The sequence below is a fragment of the Falco punctatus genome (genome assembly GCF_963210335.1).
Source record: "Falco punctatus genome assembly, chromosome: 14".
Lineage (NCBI taxonomy): Eukaryota > Metazoa > Chordata > Aves > Falconiformes > Falconidae > Falco > Falco punctatus.
The window spans coordinates 20,176,185-20,197,098 of NC_137594.1; the positions used below are offsets into that span (position 1 = coordinate 20,176,185).

General features: G+C 38.6%; 1 protein-coding gene across 1 annotated transcript in view; it reads left to right on the forward strand.

The window, feature by feature from the left end:
* NFATC3 (nuclear factor of activated T cells 3) overlaps window positions 1-20,914 on the forward strand; it is a 104,543-nt gene that overhangs the window by 7,755 nt on the left and 75,874 nt on the right. The window lies entirely within an intron of this gene.

Below are 20,914 nucleotides of genomic sequence, written 5' to 3' on the forward strand. Positions count from 1 at the left end.
AAACAGCATAAATATTTCTTTGTTGACTTCTGTAGTGCACAGCTGGTAGCATTCAGCTGGTGTCTGTGTTGGGTTTTGTTATGTTACTTCCTTATGCTGTAACTGGGGTCCTCAAAAGCATGCATCTGTCCCTTCAGCAGGGGCATCTAGCATAGGGGCAGAGCAGACAGCTGAAAGTGGCCACCGCCTTGGCTGGCCCCAACAAAATGCCACCAAATGTTAGTCACCACCTTAAACACCTTGCTTGACCTGTAAAGACTGGCTAGAACAGCAATATAGCAGGAATACGTCAGATGGCTTACGAAGGTGAAAACCACAACTGGATTGGGAACCTTTTGCTCTAGCACCTGCACTCACAATAGTACCTATGCAGGTATTTAACTCAACTGGAATGAGCTGCTGGTTGCAGCCCAGTTCTAAGCATGAAACTTCCTGTTGATAACCACAGCACAAACATCAGTGGCAGAAAAAGAAAAGGGCAATTAAAATCAGTAAAATTTTTGTTAGTCCTTTCAAGTACATTATCTTCAGGTCAAGACTTAGGGTCACTGATACGGGCTTCTGTGGAGTTTGGACTGTTGCAGTCTATGATGTAGCTGGTCTCCTCAAAGAATGTAGTAATAGTAATTCATTCTTTGATACTTCTGTGCAAATTAGCACGGTGAGAAGACACAGACCAAGTGAGTGGAAGTGCAGCTGTCTGATGTGCTTCCTATTGATTCAAGACATGGAACTGGGGAATGTCTGGCATATTTCTGCCCAGTATACTTCCCATTTATTGACTGTTCAGTATTTTGTGGACAAGTTCATAACCTTTGCATAGTAGATTAAATCTATCAACTTTATTCTACTGATTCATATAGATTAGTCAATTAACAAACAACATACAGTATTGAGCTCTGTCAACAACCTGTGTGTATATATTATAAATACACTTACAGTGCATCATGAACTGCTGTAGTTTTAACATAAAACTAGCACCAAGAGGATCTTCCTTGATAAGTGAGGAAGTGGCATGATCTGTCATTAGTTTCCTCCTAACGAGAAACAAGTATCTTCAACCACATCTCTAGACTCCCACACCATTGTGGATATCAAGATGTTAAGCTCAGTTTATTTTAAAGGTCATCATGTGAGATCTAACACACAATTTCTAAACTATAAACAAAACATAACTCCATAAAAGGAAAATGCAGATTGTGTTCAGTTTCACTCACTTTTGATAATGTCTAAAAATAGACTCCAGCATTTTATGACTTAAAAAACTTCAGCAATTATGCACAGGGTTTGGGGTTGCTTTTGGGGTTTTGGGGGTGGGGTGGGGGGGTTGTTGTTACTGTGAGATCAAATTCAGGTCCGTGTGGAATATAGTTTTATTATCTATATTATAGCAACATCCAAAATAGGCCAGGTGTTAAGAGTATATGGAGCATCTGCTATGAAGAATTTACCGTCTAAGAGAAGAAACATGAAGGGTAGGGCAGACAGGATATAACTGTAGAGAGAGGGTAGAAGGCAGGGAGGAGCACAAAGCTGACTGACCTGTTTTTCACAGAGGAGAAGCTGGAGTACATCTTTTTGTGCTCTGTATGACAGGCAAAGGTGGATGTGGTAAAGGAGGAAAAAAGATGAGGGACTTGGAGTGGACTCATCATAATCAAGTCATGGGAGAAAGAAAAACTTCATGTAAAGCAGTTTAAACAACATGATGTTGGATGAACCAGAGAGAAGAAAGTTGAAATGGTCAGGGATCTGGAACCGGGGTTACATGAAGCCATATCAGTGTTAGAGTAAAATGATTTACCATCTCCCTGAGTGCTTTTATTGGTGATTTAGATATGGTCCTAAGATGCGGGGTAATGTCCTGAATTCAGAACTACCCGCTACAAATATGGGAAATAGCAACATACTTTCTTACGTGATTCTTGACAGGGAATGGTTTAAAATGGAGATCAGTATTGTTACAAGTTTTCGTTAGTTGACTATAAAGCTTTAGACCAAATTACTTATAAAGGATAAAATGCTGCGTAAGTTAGATGGATTAAAGTAACGTATTTTGGATCTAGGTTCTCACAAGCTTAAAAGCTATTTAGGCAAGGATTTTTTGCCTTAAGCCCTTTCCTGTTTGAAAATTTTAAACTGTGTGCTTAAAAAGAAGGAACTGGTATCCAATACTTCATGAGAACTGCGCGAGATTTTTCTTGAAATGTATTGTATTTTACTGAGATGGGAGGTGAACTGAAGAATGCCAAAAAGGGATATTGAATGACCATCGGTTAAGGAAGTTGCTACCTGTCCTTGAGTCTCATAGGTGTGTTAGAATAGCACTGCATTTGAACTATGTTGCCAGTATATTCTTGGGACTAAATATTCCTAAAACAAACACACAATTTTCAGAGGCACTTAAAGCTGCTACATAAACTACCATAGCATTCAATTCAAACACATTCAGCATTTTCTTTCTTGAGAAGTATGGAGATATAACTAAGGCAAGGGACTATGCACGCTGATGACATCTATGCTGAGCTCTTTCATTGAGCTATTCAGACACACCAGTAATTTCATCCCTCTACAGTTCCAGTTGCAGCATAGAGACATCGTATGTTTTCAAGGCTCACATAATAGGCTGTGGTGCAAACCAAGTTATCAAGTCCTTCCCTCCTGCTTCTTGTTGCAGCCTCCATCACCTATTACCTCCTCCACTGTACCAGCACAGATACTTGCTTATGGTTGCTTTTTTTTTTCAGGTGAATCAATTCCCTGTTCTGATTCACTCTGAGACCACATAAGTATTAGTGGTGGCACAACAGCAAGGATGGCACCTAGGCAAGAAAGGGTACCTGGGAATGGATAGTGCCAAAGGAGGGGGATATAGGGACCACTAAAGTCAATATTCATCACCTAGGAAAGGCTGGTACAGCCACAGCCTCATTAGCTTCAGGCCCAGAGAAGTACCTCCTGGCAGCCTAACCTTTGCATTTGTAGATCTTTTTTACAGGCAATGTTTGTATTAGTCAAATCGGTAATTTTTCTGCATCACATCATCCCTGCAAATGGTGAGAATCATGGCAATAGAGCCCTGCTGAATAAGAACACTGTACATTGGGAAACAGCTGCTCCCAGAAATAACAGAACTTGCTAAGCAAACTAAGCCAAATGTTATCTCCGTGTAACTGAAGTTGTATTGTTAAAATACCAGTTAAAATGACTGGCTACTGGCAGAACAGCCAGACTGAAATGGATTTCAGAGCTGGCTAAACTTCTCAAGTATTTTATTCAGTTTTGTAGAACGTCATGCACCCCTGCAATGAAATCTGTGCTGCAGGGGTTCTGTTAGCAACAGCTAACACAGCAGCTTTACAGCCAGGCTGGCTGTGCCTGCATGAGCTGTGGATCTAAAAATGTGTAGCGTACATACGCTTCCAGTCACAGCAGCAGAAGTTCGTGGGCCAGTATGTGCATTATTTTATAGTAAAATAATTGTAATTCTGATGGACTACCCATCGAGTTTGTGGTGAAAATCTCCATTTCTGAGCATAGACTGTGATTTTAGGGCAGACTATCTTTTAAACCGTAGATAGTTTATTGCCTCTTCCAATCTACAGTATGGATCATGGCAGTTGATAAAGAATTCAAGTGTAGAATCTAAAATTAAATGCCTTGTTTTACCTCTTTTGCTCTCACTGTTGTTTCCTGAAAACCAAGAATATTTTGAAATAATTATTGAATTCACAGCACACTTCTGAATGTTTGTTCAGAGAATTAATGCTTTGGAAAAGGTTTGCATTAGTGTCTGTTTAGGCTGAAATCCTTTGCCTGTGATTCAGATACAGTGGGGTCAAGTCAGTTTTACAAGCGTGTCTTGGGAAGTCAATTCTAGAGAGGTAACCCTGGACATCTTTTCCTGCCCTGGCATCGCCATCTCAGTTCTGCAAGTGTAACTATGCGTACAATTATTGGGCTAACTAGACTGGGGACCTGATGCAGGGTAAAAACAAGCCAGCAAAATAGTGGGTTTGTTGGGTGGAATTTTTTGATAACCAGGGGCCCCTGCTGCCATAAGAACCACTTAGGAAACGCTTTTATTCTCATCTAGGATGACTCTGAACCAGACGATATAGTTCCTGGGCTATCCAGGGCCCCACAGTTCACATTACCAGATGCTTTGGACAGTGCCTCACTCCTAAATGAAATATGAAAATAGATACTTTTTCAACACAGAAGTGGCAGCTGTAAGTATTTAAAGGGTAGATATTGGCAACTACAAATGAGCTGAAATGGAAGCTAAGTGGATTCTTGCATGGCTAACAGACAAATAGCATTCTTGTACAAAGTGAGTTGTCTTTCCTGGCAGTAAGGCGGTCAGAGTTGTTTCTTGACTGTATAACAGATGCTGTGGGTCTTCTGTATGCACGTAAGTCATCAGCATTTAATATTTGGAGGGGGGGGGTTGTCTGCAGCAAACAAAAGTTGTGGCAGTTCAAAATGTGGACAAGAGATCAAATATATTTCATCTTGCAGCAATTTCTGAGTTAACTGGTTTTAATTGAAAAAGATTATTTTTAAAATGGAACTGCCAGAGGCTAAACTTTACAGATCATTAAAATCTAAAGACTTTTTTCCAAATGATCATCAGTTTCTCTCTTTTAAGAAACTGCTATACGGTTGCCTACTCCAGTGATATTCCTAAGGTTTCCTAGTGAGGCTTTGCTTTTTTCTTCTAAATCATGGTATTCATTCACTTTGTGTCAGGGTATTAATAGCCATGGTAACCAACTGTCAGGTAGAACCCTGTCCAGTCCCTAGAGTAACAGGATCCAACAGAAAGGAACTTTTTTCTTTCATTCCTTTCCTATGGTTCTCTGATCGTTTGCCACAAAAAACAGATTATTTTGACAGAACCAGGTTAGGGAGTGGCACCATGTGCAGTCAGACTGGCAGGTCTGAGAGCAACTACAGGCGGTGTGGAGGAGGTCACTGCTTAGTACAGATCAGCTGCGTAAGTCTGATCTTGTCCTCAAGATGGGTAATGCTCTCTCTCAGATCAAGGTAGGGAAGACAGAAAGTCCATTCTCAAGGTTCCTTGTGATACCAGTTCTTCTTAAAAAAAAAAAAAAAAAAAAAAAAAAGGCCAAAGAAACTCTCAGTTTATGGTCCATATGATTTCTGAATGATAAACTTGAAGTTCCGGTTGCTCTTGACAGGCAAATGAGCTTGATCCTTTGCTTTACTTGGCTATGAGTGAAGCCAATGTTTGCAGAGAGATCCTCCATATTGGACTGGTCCCAAAGAGCATTAGGGATGGAAAAATAGAAGAAGGCAAAGGTTCAGGGAAAAGATTTGAAAGAAAACTTGTTCCAGGACCCACACTAACCTTTTTTAAATACTCTTTAGTGCTGCTTTTGAGAATCTCTTATTTTTTAAACTAATGAGGTGTTGATATCTTCTACAGTATATCTTCCTGATGAATCCAGGTGTACTTAGAGCTGCTGAGATAGGTGACAGACAAACTAGACATTATCTGTGAACAATATAACATGTATCTGGGAAAGTATATAAACTTCTTGACATTATTCACTCTTAAACTTAAGGCAGATTGGCAAAAATAATACAATTGGCTCCAGTCTCCGTGTTCCTACCACATCTATATAAGCCGAAGATAAGATAGAAGTTCTTTTGAAAGGATGTATGCATTTTAGTGTTCATCTGACTCCTGGCTCCATATTTTTGTTTGTAGATTAAAAAACCCCAAACAGGCAGGATTAGCAAGAGTCTTTGCTGAAGGGAAAGATTTGGGAGAGGAGGAGCAAAACAAAAATATCTCTCTGTTCCCTAAAACAAAAGCATATTCTTTGCAATCTCTTTATAGAGATTCTATATAGGGAGCATATATGCTGATCAGTATGTGAAAGATACTTAAGTCTAGTCCCACTGCCCTTCAGAAAATTTACCAGCCTCTGGCAGTATCGCTGGGGAGGCAGATATGACGTGTAAACAGACTAAGCATTAGGGATTACCTCCTACCTTATGCCAAAACAAGTACTGTATTATATGGAGTAATAACTCAGCCCTGTATTCATAAACGTGGGGAATGAGCAGCTGCTTAACAGTTCTTTTCTGAGTGTTATAGAGCCTTTAAAAATCTGTCTATGAATTTTTCCCTACAAATGCCTGTATTGTGTAATCTGGTTTGGGGATAGGCAAACATACTGGATCTTGGAAGTCTGTAAATTTATGTGTGGTTATAAAATAGTCTGCATATTTTAATTTTTAATTTTCCAATAAACTGCAAGAGTCAGTAACAACAAACTTGTTCATACAAAAGCAGCATGCAACTGCAATAGCGTTTGGGGTGGGAGAGAGAAGGAGAGACCCCCTTGAAGACTAAGCAGAGTGAGTTTATTATAATGTGATCTTAACTCTGTGTGACCCTTTTTAAGTGGGCATCTCCTTGGTCCTCCTAACACAAGTCTGAATTATAGATGGATATTCTTTTTTGGAACAAAGGGCAACATCCTGTATTTTGGGCACAGACAAAATGCCAGCTGAACTATGAGTTCTGAATACATAGCATTGAGAGATATGACCTTTTACAATTTTTTAAATGTTAATAAGGACTGTCTCTACCATGCAAGCCCTGGGTAAACAAGCCCAGTTTTGCACACATGCACAAATGTGCTATAATATGGATTTGCAAAGCAGCAGCCAAAGGAGTGTATTTGCAAGGAAGTCCCTGAATTCCACTCAGACAATTTAAATGGCATCCCTAAGGTTTCAGCTTAGAAGAGTTTTATTACTTAAAGGGCACCTTTTGTTGCCATCTTTTACTGACACTTTTTGCTTTCCAAGAATTATCCTTTAACTGGCTGCCTATATAAGTAGCAGAAACATCTTACGCTCAGACAGGATGGCTGCTGTAGTTTGATGAAAATCTTTTCTTCTTTCTCAGTTGTGGCAGTACAATTGTTCATGGGATATTGTGGTAAAACAGACGAGGGAATTGATAGAGGTTAAAAACAACCTCTTCTCTACACCCTCTCCAGCAACCCTTCTTTGTTCCAACAAGGGACAAAGAAAAAGAAGGGAACAAGGAACCTGGAGGCAAGGGTGGTTGAAGTCAGCACTGCTGACAAAAGCAGTATTTACCAGATGATGTCCCATAGATATTGATTACCTGGTTGATGTGGATGTCTGTGACATTAGAGATCTGTTAAAGATTTGCCGGTAGAGCTAGTCTGAAGAAGTATAGACCATACCCATCAGTTTCAGCAAAAAATATACCTGATCTGTCAAAAGGGAGAATTGCTGCTATGGAAGTGATGTGCTGTTTCTCTAGCTGCGCTTGGTAAGGTAAAGCAATCTGCTGGAGCCACAGCATGTGCATATGTACACCATAGTCTGTCCCTGCAAATATGTGTATTTGTCACATAAAGCTGCTGGTGAAAAAATTTCTTTCTTGTATTACTTAGGTAATTTAAAAGTTCAAGTTCCATTTTCAGGACTAATATTGGAGACTACATGCCACTGACTTATAATGAAAGACTGACAAATTTCTAAGGCATTTTGGAAATTAAATTTAGCTTTTGGAGAAGTAACTTATCTACTGTAGACAGTGTACTCCATCTATAGCTAAGATGCTCGTCCTACTGCTGTGTATAGTCAACCTTCATTTCAAGGCACTGCCATAAGAACCTGGTGGTTGTCAGAATTATTATTCAAGTTAGTTGAGAGGCATTTGTTATTTAGTGCTATGTAACCAAAAATCAGAAGTTGTCTTTCAAGTGGAATATGTGGGGACTTTTTTAACTTGTAAAATGAATGCAATGATTTCTTTTTGAACTGCATGCAACTTTTCAGTTTTCACCAAAATTTTACTGTACCATTCTGTTGTTTCCTTTAGTAACAAGAGGCAAAGTCAGTTTATGTGGGATGTCTTACCATAATATCCTATTCTTAGAACTGAATTTTCCCCACAACGCTTGAAGACAAAACACCGTGTGAGTTGACTACTCTTATCCTATTCCAGCTGAGAACAGAAACAAAAGTGCAAGCGACATCACAAATAAGACTTTTTCTCATGAGACTTACAGCACATTTTTTTCTGACAGAAAGCATTCAGATGAAATTCCAAATTCTTAGATGTTTATCTGAACTATACCCACATTTTTTTAACCTTTTGTAGCTCTTACTTATATCTGAGACTAAAAAATATGTTCATCAGGGCCATGGCTTAGAACAACAATCATCCCTAGTGAGTAGATTGTTTTCAGAATTACTGATATGAATTGTGGGAAGGGGGATAAATTAATGAACTGTTGTCTGAGTGCTTTAAAGATTCTGTCTTATGAACTAAGTTTCAGTCTGTGTTTCCTCATGATTTGCTATTGCATATCACTTCTTTCTGACAATGATCCTTTGAAGTGATTATCCTTCTTTTTACTGAATGCAAACTGTATCTCTAAAACTAATATTAACAAGAGAAAATCCTATAGCAAATAATTCTATTTTTATCATTTGCAGAAAACCTCGTTACTTACTTTTCGGACTTACTTTCTCTAAGTTCACTATTGATCAGCCTTATCACAGGTTTTCTTCTGAAGTCACTCTACAGCATCATAGTCACTGGGTTTATCCTTGGCATACCACCTGTTCACTTACATACTTGGTCACAGTACTTTTTTACCGGCGTTTGTAAAGAACATGGACACAACAGCAGTGTATTGGAGTGTTTTTCTCTAGCTCTTGCCCATTCTGGGCATGCACAGTGACTACTACTGCTCTTGCACATTTGTCTTGTTACACAGAGCATTTGGCAGTAGTGCTAACTTCAGATATCCTTGGTCTGCATTGCTTACTGCAGCCACTGCACCATCACTGAACAGTTGTGCTGACACAGCTTTTTGTGGGGCCACACTGTGGATCAGATCAGGGAACTTCCCTGACCTGAGCAATCCTCCGCTGCTCCCCCCAAATAAAGAATGAAGCTGGGTCACTTCCCTTGGTCTGGCTCACAGGGTGGTCTCACAAATGATTGTGCCAAAAGAACTAATCAGATGGCATGCTTCTATGGTGCAGAGGGAAGGGACAAACCATTAAGCTGGTATTGCCTAGCACCATAGTCTTATTAGTCTCCAAGTACAAACAGATGTAAATATTAATTTCCTACTACTTGTTGTTATAAATGCAATTTACCTTAGTGGCTAAGTTGCTGATTTTTAAGTATAAATGAATAAAGGAGGGGGCTTTGAGACTTAGCTGTTACAATTTATCATGTAGTGTAAGTTAGTTTGTTTATTCAAATTGATTAAAATGCTGTTGGAGAAAGACCTATACTTAATATACCCAGCTGGCATTAATGGCAGACTAACTGGTGCAGATCAAAGCATTGCTTCTTTTGCTAATTATTCTTTAATTGCTAAGTTATTGTCGTCATTGGTTTGTTATCGGGCACAGCAAAGATTACATGTTTAAAACAGCAACAGAGGTCCTGCAAATGGGGTCAGGTCTGGCTTTGGTCCCTAGATTAGAGTGTGCTCTGGCATTCAGTCAAATGGAACCAATTCCAGTGATTTTTGTGCTGTACCTGACTTGGACTGGCTTTTCCTGCAAGTCTTGTAGGTCACAAAATCTGTGATTGTGCATTTGCTGCCCTGTGTTTCTTCTCTGTAGATTGTTCTTTGATCCAGCTTGCAGATACCCAATGTTTTAAAAGCTTCCATGTACACACGCACTTTAGCACAAGGCAAGCAATCAACAATTTATGTTGAAGCAGCAGGTTCATCCTTATCAGTACCTTATTTTTTTAAACCTGGGTATGTTCAGTTGGTACAAATTACTTTTTTTTTTTTTTATCTTCTTTTTTGAGTGGAGGTGGTGTGTAGAAGGCACAACAACAGAGGAACAGGAAAGGGCTCTATGCAAAGCCGTGTCTTTCACGAGTCTGTTGTGGCCTCATTGCAAAATAGGTGCATAATGAGAGAGCTCTGGTACACGCCCCTAAGATAGCTCAGAGAACTGGCTCTGGGGCATAGGCAGGTGGGTTGCTGGTGAAGAAAACTAAGGTTATAAAGTAATGATCATGATACAGGTTCCATCCTGATTTTCAAAGGGAGTTAAGAAAGATCTGCTGTTTAAGCTGTGTGGGCTAACGAGGCTTATTTTAACTAGCTGAAAAGGGAGTGTTCCCTGCTTGGCTGTGTAGGTGGCTGGGAGAGGTAACCTTTTCACCAAACACAGCAGTGATCAGACCGGCGCAAGCATCCGTAGCCTCAGAGGCAAAGGCGACAGGCTGAGCTGAGCTGAAAAAAACTGCTGCTCCCAAAAGTGCTTCCCTTCCCACCTTACACTGCCCCAGGCGAAAAATTAACCTGGCAAAGGTGAGCGAGGCACTTCCGTCTGGTTTAGTGAGTTAAGTCGGTTCTCTGAGGGTCATAGGAGAGACAGCAAGCGTGAGGCTGGCGTCTCTGTCAGGCAGCTATCTCGTGTACCTTCGCTCTGTTGGTTCCAGCCAACAATTAGTAACAAGTCACGGTGGGTGATTTTTGACTTGCTGCTGAAAGATGGTACAGTTCCCTTGTCAGAAGTGTTAAGATTTCGTGAGGTTTCATCTGTTCAATTTACTAGCTGCCCTATTAGAGGAACCTAAAGCTAATTATAGTTTAAGTCACTATTTAGACTGTGAACTATGGGGCTCATATAAAGATGGTTAGCCACTGACTGTTGGACAGCCGATGGTCCCAGGGGCTCTTTAGGACCTTATATCAAACATGTGTGGAACTGAGTTAGTTGAGGTCCCTCCCTTGTGCCACTCATGCTACCATATAATGAGCCAGTTCAGGGAACTGAGACAAAAAGTTGCTTTCTTTGGAGAGCTGTTTTTTAACTGGCTCAAATCCCTGAGCTGACTGACTGCACAGTGCTCACATCAGCACAAAGCACCAAGCAGCTCAGGGTAGGGTGGAGGGCCAGGCTACGGCAACTATAAGTGAGGTTGGCTTAAGGTGTTACAGAAATACACCCTAAACTGAAGCAGAAAAAATGCAAAACCTTCCCTTTAAGAATACTGGTTTTCTTGAGTGATCGAGCCACTACTGAGATATGCGGATATATTAAGTACAAAGGAATTTAAATCCTACACAATTTGAATTTCATTTTTAATTTTGAGTCGTATTTGGGCCAGTTGTGTTACAAATACTGAAGTACATTTCCCAAAAAGGAATTATTCCCACCCTTTTCTTTAAATACCTGTCATTCTAGTGTTTTTATGGATTAATTAGTTCATTTTCTGAAATGTATTTCTGGGATATTTTCCCTTTAACTACTTTGACCCGTAACCTTGTGTTCTGAGAGTTACTTAACCTTTGGTCTTGTACAGTTTACTGGCAACAATTCTTTTCCTTTTAGGATCCTTCTTATTTGTGATTTTCTCTAGCAATATAAACCACATATAGCTACTATTTCCTAACATGAAGCCTCACGCAGTGAACGGATGTTACATTTGATTAACAGAAGAGTTTTAAATATTTCACAAAGTTGTTGACACCAGAAACACTGAAATTAATACTAAATGTTTGACATAATTTTCTGTAATAAGGGATTGTAATCCCAGATTAAAATCATGTTTCAAAGATGGATCAAATTTATTTTCCAACTTAAAGGACTACCATAGGAAAGAGTTAACATTGCTTGGATATAGTACATGAAATTGTGTGCCTTAACAAGTTTGGATTTCTTTCAAGCTTTACTCTAACATTTCGTGGCTTCCAATTATTTTCTACTCTAATTTAAAAGCTTAATTTTAAACTTTTACAATCAATTTTATAACAGCCTCGGTATAATTTGTTAGAGCATTCCCAATGAGAAAAAAGTTCAAGAAATCAGGAACAGTGAGACTGTTTTTAATACTCTGAAGGTATATAAATACTGATGTTGAAACTATTTTTAGTTTGATCTTTTGTCTGATTCACTGGTGCATACCAATAGTTTTGTACCAAGCACAGTCAGAGCCTGGTAGCCAGTTGAACTGGGTTTACAACTTTGGAAGCTGCTAGACAAATAACTTTCATGTACTGTCTTGACTGGAAAAGATTAATTTCCAGTGTATGGTCATACTGTAGCAGACGCACCCCTCCCTTTGTGATAATAAACATGAAACAGTATTCTGTGATACGGATCTTTAATATATTGACTGGTTTTGGAAGATGCTACTGTAAAAATTTTAAAAGCATCAAATACACTTTTTCTTGAAACAGATAAAACTCTGAGCAAGCAGTTTCCCGTTTGGTGCCTCTGGTGCTTTAGAAGGCTTTTCCTTTTAATATTTCTTGAACAACTGTATAAACCCAGAGGATTAGAGTCTGCTTGCAGGAGAGCACCAAGAAGGGCAGCTGTTCTCTTCAGCATTTTTTTGCTGAGCAAAAGCATGGCAAGCCATCAGGGCAGCTTAATGCTACTACATGCTAAAAAAGTCATGCATTGCAGTGGTCGTGGGTATACACAGTCCTGCTGACTACTTCCTGCTGAATCCCTGCCCAGCAGAAACCACTTCATGGCTGATGGATTGTTTCTTCTGTTTTAACTGAGCAAAACTGGAAAAGATGTATATGTTTTAATTCAAATGGAAAACAAAGTAGCAGATTCCAGAGACCTCGCCTTTTCTTGTCTGTGAGTATATTTAGTTCAGCAAAAAGGCTTATTAAGTTAATGAAGGCATTTTCGTGAAAGTATGAGCACCTCCATGGAATTTATTAGTTTGTGTTACCTTATAAATATTAAAATATTTTTTCAGAAAACGTAGCTTCCATCCTTCTGTTTAGAAACCTGTCATTTTGGTGGGTTTATGGGTTAATTAATTCCTTTTTTTCAACAGTATCTATGAGGTATTTTCACTTTAACTGCTTCAACCCATAACTTCCTACTCTAAAAGGAACTTAACCAAATGTGTATTACTACTGTGCACACTGTTGCTAAAACACACATTATTCCTCAGGATCCTCCCCTTATTAAAAACTTTTTCTTTACCCATTTCAGAAAATATTCTGGACTGTTCAGTTGCAGACTGAACAAAACTTGGAAAAGAGGCATGTTTGGTTTTATTTAAATAGGAAATAAGCTGTTATCATCCTGATAGCTATTATCACCAGCTAGTGTGCCGTGAACATCTATTTACGGTGACAGTGTTTTAGTCATACTACTGTAGTTTTTTGAAAACGTGTCCTTTGTTGTCCTACCTTGGATTTCTGTCCAGTACCCTCTATTCCTGATGGCTCAGTGGCTGACCAGGTAAGAGTCTGTATATGTGGCACCTCTTTCCATTAGTTTATTTGATGTGCTTCTGTGGAGGGCACTGTCAGATGTACCTACAGTCTGCCTATTTTCTTTGTTTATAATAGTATAAAAGTTACATGCCATATCAGCAGTAGATATTTTACTTGGAAAAAACATTCATCTTTTTGATAATGTTTTGCTTGGCTTTTAGTCTATAAAAATAGAAATAGTAAAGGGAGACAGAATAGGACAAAACAATAGCCTTCAATATTTTTTTCCTTGTAATTAGATAAATTCCCAGTCTGAATAATTTTATTGCTGTTTTCTTGATATTTTTTTTCTTCCACAAATGGTCATAAAACACTGTCTTTCTGTGATTTACCCCCCATTTTATTATCTTTATTATTAAAAACATATCTTTAAAATCTCATTATGTCCCTATGAAAGAACACTTCACTCCGTGCCATGCATTAGTTCTGATTTTCTTTAGATCTTCAGGGGTTTTGCATTCTTTTTCATCCAGATATTAGTTTCATAGCAATTGCTGCTAAAGCTCTGGTTTGTTTTAGTCTTCCGTCTGTGGAAAAGGGCTTGAAGATGGTTTGCAGAAGTGTATGGCATCTTTTAGTATTCATGATATTGGTTGAAGCCATACCACGTCAGTTCTGCCCCCAGAATCTCTTTCCAGCCAATAGTTTCGCAGTGTTAGTCTGCAGGTGTCAATACATCAAAGACACCTCCATCTCTGGTATCATTGAAAATGTCAGTCTTCCTACTATGGACTGAAGATCACTGAAGTGTATTCGCTGGACTTCACAGCATAGGACACTGGTTTGTTGATAATTTGCAGCCTAAACTGGGTTTTGTGCTAATTACTTTTCTTTGGCATTGTCAACCCAGCATCTTTTACAAACCTCGTCTCTCTCTTGCTTTTGTATAAGGAACTTAGTTTTTCAAGGACAAAACATCATTTTGCTGCGTTTCTGCTACCTTTTGGATGTTACGTATATAATATATAGAGATTTTTGTCTTCCATTCTACTTTCTCCCTAAATAGCTTTTAAATTTGATATAGTGCCTTTCATTTAGGGATATTAAGCTACTTGTTACCAATCACCTACCTTTATCATGGAGGTGACCAGTTTCCACTCCTTATATGCTTGCCTCCCAATTGTTACTGCTATTCTGGATATAACCACTATGACATTTTTGCCTAACAATGATGGAAACTAAATGTAGTTAACAAGATTAGAGAGTTGTCTGCATGCTGAGCAGTTTTCTAATGATGCATTTTGCAATTGTTGGCTGCTTTCTATAATCGATTGACAGATTGTGAACCTTAGCACCAGCGAATGCTTTCTCAAAAAATCAAACTGAGTAAAAATGAATAGTTATGATTTTTTACCAGTAAACCAGTGCAGTCTTGAACACTTCAAATGTAAACTAGATAACATTTTATGTGGTAAAGGCACATACCATATTGTATACATATTCATATCTTCAATCTGTCAAACCCAAGCAATTTTAATGCCTCAAAAGGACATTATGCAATGAAGTACATTGGAAAAAAGATTTTGACTGCTTTGAAGTCCATATCATGCTTTAGAATGGATGTATCTTTATTTTAACATGAATCACTGTTAATGTCATGGTTTATACAATTATTTCAGACAGTTTTCATTTTTTCGTGAGAAGATAATCTATTTAAATTTGGTAAGGACCTCACAAAACTATTTACTGATCAGATAATGTCATAATGTAGAATTTAACAAGTTTAGCTTTTTCTCTTACCAGATTTCTTAATCTAAAAATATTTGTTCTTCAGTTTACCATTAGTTACCTCCTTGTGGCTTATTGGTATTACTACTGCTTCTTAACATATGGGAGCACCAGGCCCTTGTCCCCAAAGGAGTAAGCAGCAGGTCAAACATTTTATTTTGCATTTGTAGACAGATGATTTGTGCATGTTCAGATATCTGTGGCCTTTTTGATAATAAAAGCAAAAAGACTGATAATATGATCTGTTTCTGCTTGCCAACTAGATGACATAGATCCTTGGGATAAGATTTCTAGCTTGAATACATGTGAAAAATCCATTTTATGTGAGCATTCATTGAAACTGTTGTTTTGTTCAATGTAAATTAACAGCTAGATGATTCTTTATACTTAGTTGATGAATAAATATATAGGATCTACAAACACAGCAAAAATAAATACATTTTAAACTGGGTGACCCTTTACTGATTCATATTCTTCCAGAGCTGACTGGGATCATTTCATTAATTGAATAGCTCATGTTCCAGCTTGGAAGAATACTGAGATACTATTTAGTCAGTTATTCATTTCTGTGGAAGAATACCGAGACAGTATTTAATCAGTTATTCATTTCTGCGCTTTGTCTTTTCTACTTTCCATAAATTTTAAATATACAGCAGTATGTTTATCCCAATCCAGTCTGACACATAAGGAGCCAGATGATGCAGCTAAGCCTATTCCTGGGAAGGGGATAGGGTTGTAAGATAAGGACCGGGACCAGCAGTATAGTATCAGATGACTGCTTGTAGTGAGGATTGATTTTGTGACCAAATTGAATAGTTAAACCTCCCAGCCCTCATTCTGTCAAAGAATCAACCCTTTTACATACAGTCTGGACAGCAAGCCAGGCAGAAACTCAAATCAACTAAAAACCTGAGAGGTAATAGCTGCTAATGAAAACTATTGCCTCTATTCCAATGCAAAGGAAAAAATAAATGTAGAGCACCTGGCTGGCCTGTTTGACTTCATTGTGGAATGGATCACAGCAAAAAAGACACACAAGCACCTGCCACAGCTGGGATATTGCAGTGTTCAACACCTGTCGCCTCTCAGCTAAAACCTGTTGTATCCAAATTAAGATGTTGGGTCAGAAAGCTCATTAGGCACAGACTAAGCAAGTGGTGTGAGCATATGTGATCTAACGGCTGTAAAATGGATCCAGTTTCACAGAGAAAAGGTAGAAGTCCAAGATCCAAACTACCGGGGAGCCTTTGAAGTTTTCGGCAGTATTAGAACCTATTGTTTTATGTTGGCTTAGTCTGATCCTAGTCAAGGACAAAAGAGTGATTTGCACAAGGCCGACAGTCCCCACTGGAAAGCGAGCCCATCAGGCTTCACGCACAAACCTGGCAACAGGCATGTCAGGAAAAGATTAGTAATGCATTTCTTCTGGTTGCTTATTCTGAATTATGGTGAAAAGCTGCAATGAGGGAAAATATTGTTTTGCTACCCCTGAAGACAATTAACATAGCAATAAAGCAACTTTAATTTACTGATAAGCAAAGGTGATATATAATTTATTAAATTACAGTATACAAGGAGGAAAGATGTAAGCACGTGAGATTGTGGTTGTGTCTGAGCTAATCAAAGGACATCAAATGTATGTATGGAATGCAGAAAAAACGGTGCACCTTAAACTGTACGTGCACTACACTCTGACAAAGCAGAACCGTATCATAGGAGTATCATAATAGGTATAGATCCTGGAACAGAACAGCTAAAGGCTCGGAGACTGGGGTTCCATTTTGCTGTAACAGTTGTGTGATGCTTTTCTTTTTCCAATAACCTCAAATCATCTAGCCAGGCTGCTTGGCTGTTCAAACAGTGCATAAGAAGTATTCCAGACCTGAGAGGCCTTACTCTGAGGCATTTACAATCTAAGTAGAAAGAGGAACAATAGAAGTTGTATTACCCTCACCTTAGAAAGGCAGCTAGGGCAGTGTTTTAAGTGTCTACATAAATAGCAAGTTACTTGTGCTGCTTTAAGAAAGTCTAAAAATTGGACTACAGGGAATTGGAAGCTTGGAATGGAACCTGTATTTTCTGTGTCCCACTGCTGTACGAGAGGACTGTCTGCTGGCTAATGAATAGTTAAAAATGAAAGATAAAATATGGAAAAGTAAGTAAAACGCCACCTTGGTCTTTGTATCAAGCCTAAGAACTTATATGAAACCCCGTTTGAGTTTCTGCAAATATTTATATTATGCAAATATCACTGTGCTTTAGAGGAGTTTGTTCTTGTTCTGGTAGCAATCTCAGTTGTCATCTGATTTCACTCACAAACCACTTTAGGCTTTGTGATAAGACTCTAAGGTATCTGTAAAAGCAATCATTTCAGAAGTAAATACTCGTGCCTGGAGTGTCCTTGTATATGGATATCAGTAATAATGCAGCTGATAATTTTACTTTGCTTTCACTTGATGATCCGAGAACACAGTGCTATGAATATAAAGCCTGTGAAGAGAGCCATGCAGTTAAGTGCCAGATTTCTAGACCCTGTGATCTTTTTTTACATGTGCAATGGTAACCTCCAGATGGGAGGATTCCAACCTGCTCTGTAAACCGATAGAAATATAAAGCAGCAGCAAACTTTATGAAGTAATGTCTGCTTTACATGGCACAATGTTAAACAAACAATAAAGCAAAGCAATGATTGTTTAATGTAAAAATATATTGAAGAAAAATATATTAAAGTGTACTTATATGACTGCAGTAAGTTTAGGAGAGTGATGAAACTTCTTGGGGAAAACTATAAAATGGTTAAATGAGACTGTGACCTCATTAAGTTTTTATGTAGTTATGTTTTTGTCAACACACACCTTGTAGGCATTTAAAAAAACCAAACACCCAACTTTGTAATCTTGCTATTACAAATGCCCCATTGATCAAATGCTGAGCACAAGATCTAGATAGTGTTGTAATTAGTAGCCATGGCATAGGGAGTCTTAAAAGGATGACTAGATTTTCATGAAAAACTTAAAATTTATCCAAGTTCAGTCAAATTACTCCCTTTTACTCTATCTACTGTTACCGTGTATTCTAATGCCTGAATTAGGACAACTTCTAATTTTCCTACAAAACTTTCCAATGCTATGCAATCTAGTTTTGTTTTTATTTTCCTTTTAATTCCCCAATGGCAGAAGATTCATATTTCACGCAGGCACTGGTAATTAGCCAAGGAAATTATTTAAAATGCCAGATGTCACATATTAAATATAAATGCCCTATGACCTTGTGTGCAGAATGGAAGCCTCTTTCCTATATGACTGCTGGATTTCACTTTCCTGAACATGGCATCCGTAGTGAAATAGTATCTTTCTCCCACAAACACCATTCTGCGTGCTTAAACTATGGATGTGTCTCGTTAACTGTAAGACATAAAGGCTGCGATTATTTTGTTCGTATGCCATTTGCAAATGAGTTTAAATGTTTAAGTATACATTCACACCAGTCAAAAAATTTCCCTTGTTGCACTGGTGCTTTTTTCAATAGCAGCTGTAAACGGCAGAGCCATAGATGCAGCCAAGGAACACTATCTGCTGATTCCAGGAGTCTTTCTCTGTGCTTTCTCATCTGCCCTTTCTATGCCACGCTGGTGTGTGTGGCTTCTAAACAGGTCCAGATTCAACCACAAACGGGAACGATATCAAGCACATGAAATACAACCTTATGTGTTATATTCTTAATTTGAGGCTGTTTGGTTTATTGAATCATGCAGAACGAATGCCTGACCATGCTTCTTCCAAAGCCTATTCTGGCTACAATTGCACAGCTGGGTTTGATTTGCTGCCCGTAGGAAGGGGGGAGGAATCCCTATTACTCCAAGACAAATACAGATCTGGGATGTGGCTGCAGATCCAGAATTCCTAGCTATCCAGCATAGGATGATGTGTGGAAAATAAAACACAGCACAATGTAGCCCTCAGGTTTTTGGAGCTGAAAGTCACAACACGCCTAGAAAATAGCCCCAGTTTGGAAAAGATTCAAATACCACAGGAAGCATGTTCCTTCCTTCTCAAAGCACATACAATAACTCCAGCTTCTGACCAGATCAAGGTGTATCCCCATCTGGATGCAATAACATAGCCTAAAAGCAACAAGGACAGAAACCACCTATGCATACTAAATAAATAAATAAAAGCACCCCTCCTCGCAAAACCACAAAAAAATAAAGTTTCCCTTGTTACTGCCACTGTTTCTTCTCTAGAGCAAGCAAAAGCCGAATCAGCCATCCATGCTGTGGACCTCGAGGTTGACATAAGTCCCTGGAAATTGATGTAAGCTCACGTCAGTTGTTCTAGGGATTCTGCCAACTCACTCTCAGTCATGCCCCAATTACTCTTCAGATGTATAGAAAGGGTCTGAAGGTGTTTTTCTTCTAAAAATTCAAATGCAGGAAGGATGCACATTTTGGTGCAGTAGGAAAGGGACAGCAAAATGAAAAATATGGTGAAGACAAAAATAAAGGATGTTGCTGGCAAGAAATGGAAGTTCTGAACTCGGACAGATGTATCTTATTTTGATGTAAAAAGCTTTATAAAGATTACTGTAAGTAACTATTAATTGCTTACAATGCCACCTTTCCTTCTACATATTCTGTAAATTCTTAACTTGTTAGCTAGGTGGTCATGACATAACCAGTAACTCTTTTATTTTAGGATGTATGGTCCTTTTTCTTTTTAATTGACATCTGTAGGTAGGACTAAAAGCACTGCCTGATGACCTGCATGTGTCTTAGTTTTCAGAATGAATAATGTCTCAAACAGGGGAGAAAAGATTTGTTTTACAGTTAAGGCAAAGGAACAAGACAATAATACCCATATTTTTAATTTAACATACTCTGTAGAAATACACACTGAGCATCTTATCAAAGAACATAGATTAAATACTTGCTTGTGTTCACATTTCCCCCTGTGGAGAGAACAAGTTTGGTTGTATTTTTCTCCAGGGACATGCATAATGAATAATCTACTGGTATAGCAGAACAGGGAACTACTATGGTTACTCCATGTGCTGTAATCTGACACAACAATTATTTAACAATAAGACAAATTCTAACATAGCTGCTTTGAAAATGTGAAAGATTACCCAAAGGTTTTTAGACAGAAGCTAGCTGCTAAGAACCATTTTATATGTATGATGTTTTACTGAATTGTTCATTGTAGACCTGTTTTCATTCAGGAATGCACAAGGGTTTTTCTTAACCACGGTTAATCCAATTACACATTCTTTACCAGCTTGTCTTGCTACATGACCTTGGATTTAGAGGTAAAAAGAGGCTACAGGCTAACTGGGTGCGAGCATCTTATAAAGGTTTGGGCTTCCTTCAGGAGAGGCAGTTGGCTACCCTAACAAGAGCATCAGCCTTCGGTTTAAGTATTGTAGAAACAGTAGCTGTAGCTGCTCATGTATTTTAGGTAAAGAAATAGCTAGCGGTGCTGGGAAGTGGCAATAGAAAGGATGGTGCATTAGCAGGTTAAGAAAAAGATTAACATATGGCTGTTTTGTATTCCGGGCAATAAAAGCAGCTCCCGTTTTCACTTGGGCAAACCCCTCCTGTCCCGGGAGGGGTTTTACAATACACCGGCTTGGATCCACCTGAACAGCAGCAAACACAAAAAGACCCTGTGCATAGAAACAATTCCAATTAGTTATTTATGGGTCACCCAGTTTTAACAGATAAAGCTATAATTTCCGCATGGCCAGAAAGTCATGACACAGTAACTTTCATTCAGTTAATTTTTCAACTAAGTAACAAAACCCAGTCCTTTAACGTTTAAAGGACATTGCAACGGTATTTCTGTTTAATGCAAGTTTCAGTCCATAATGTAAAT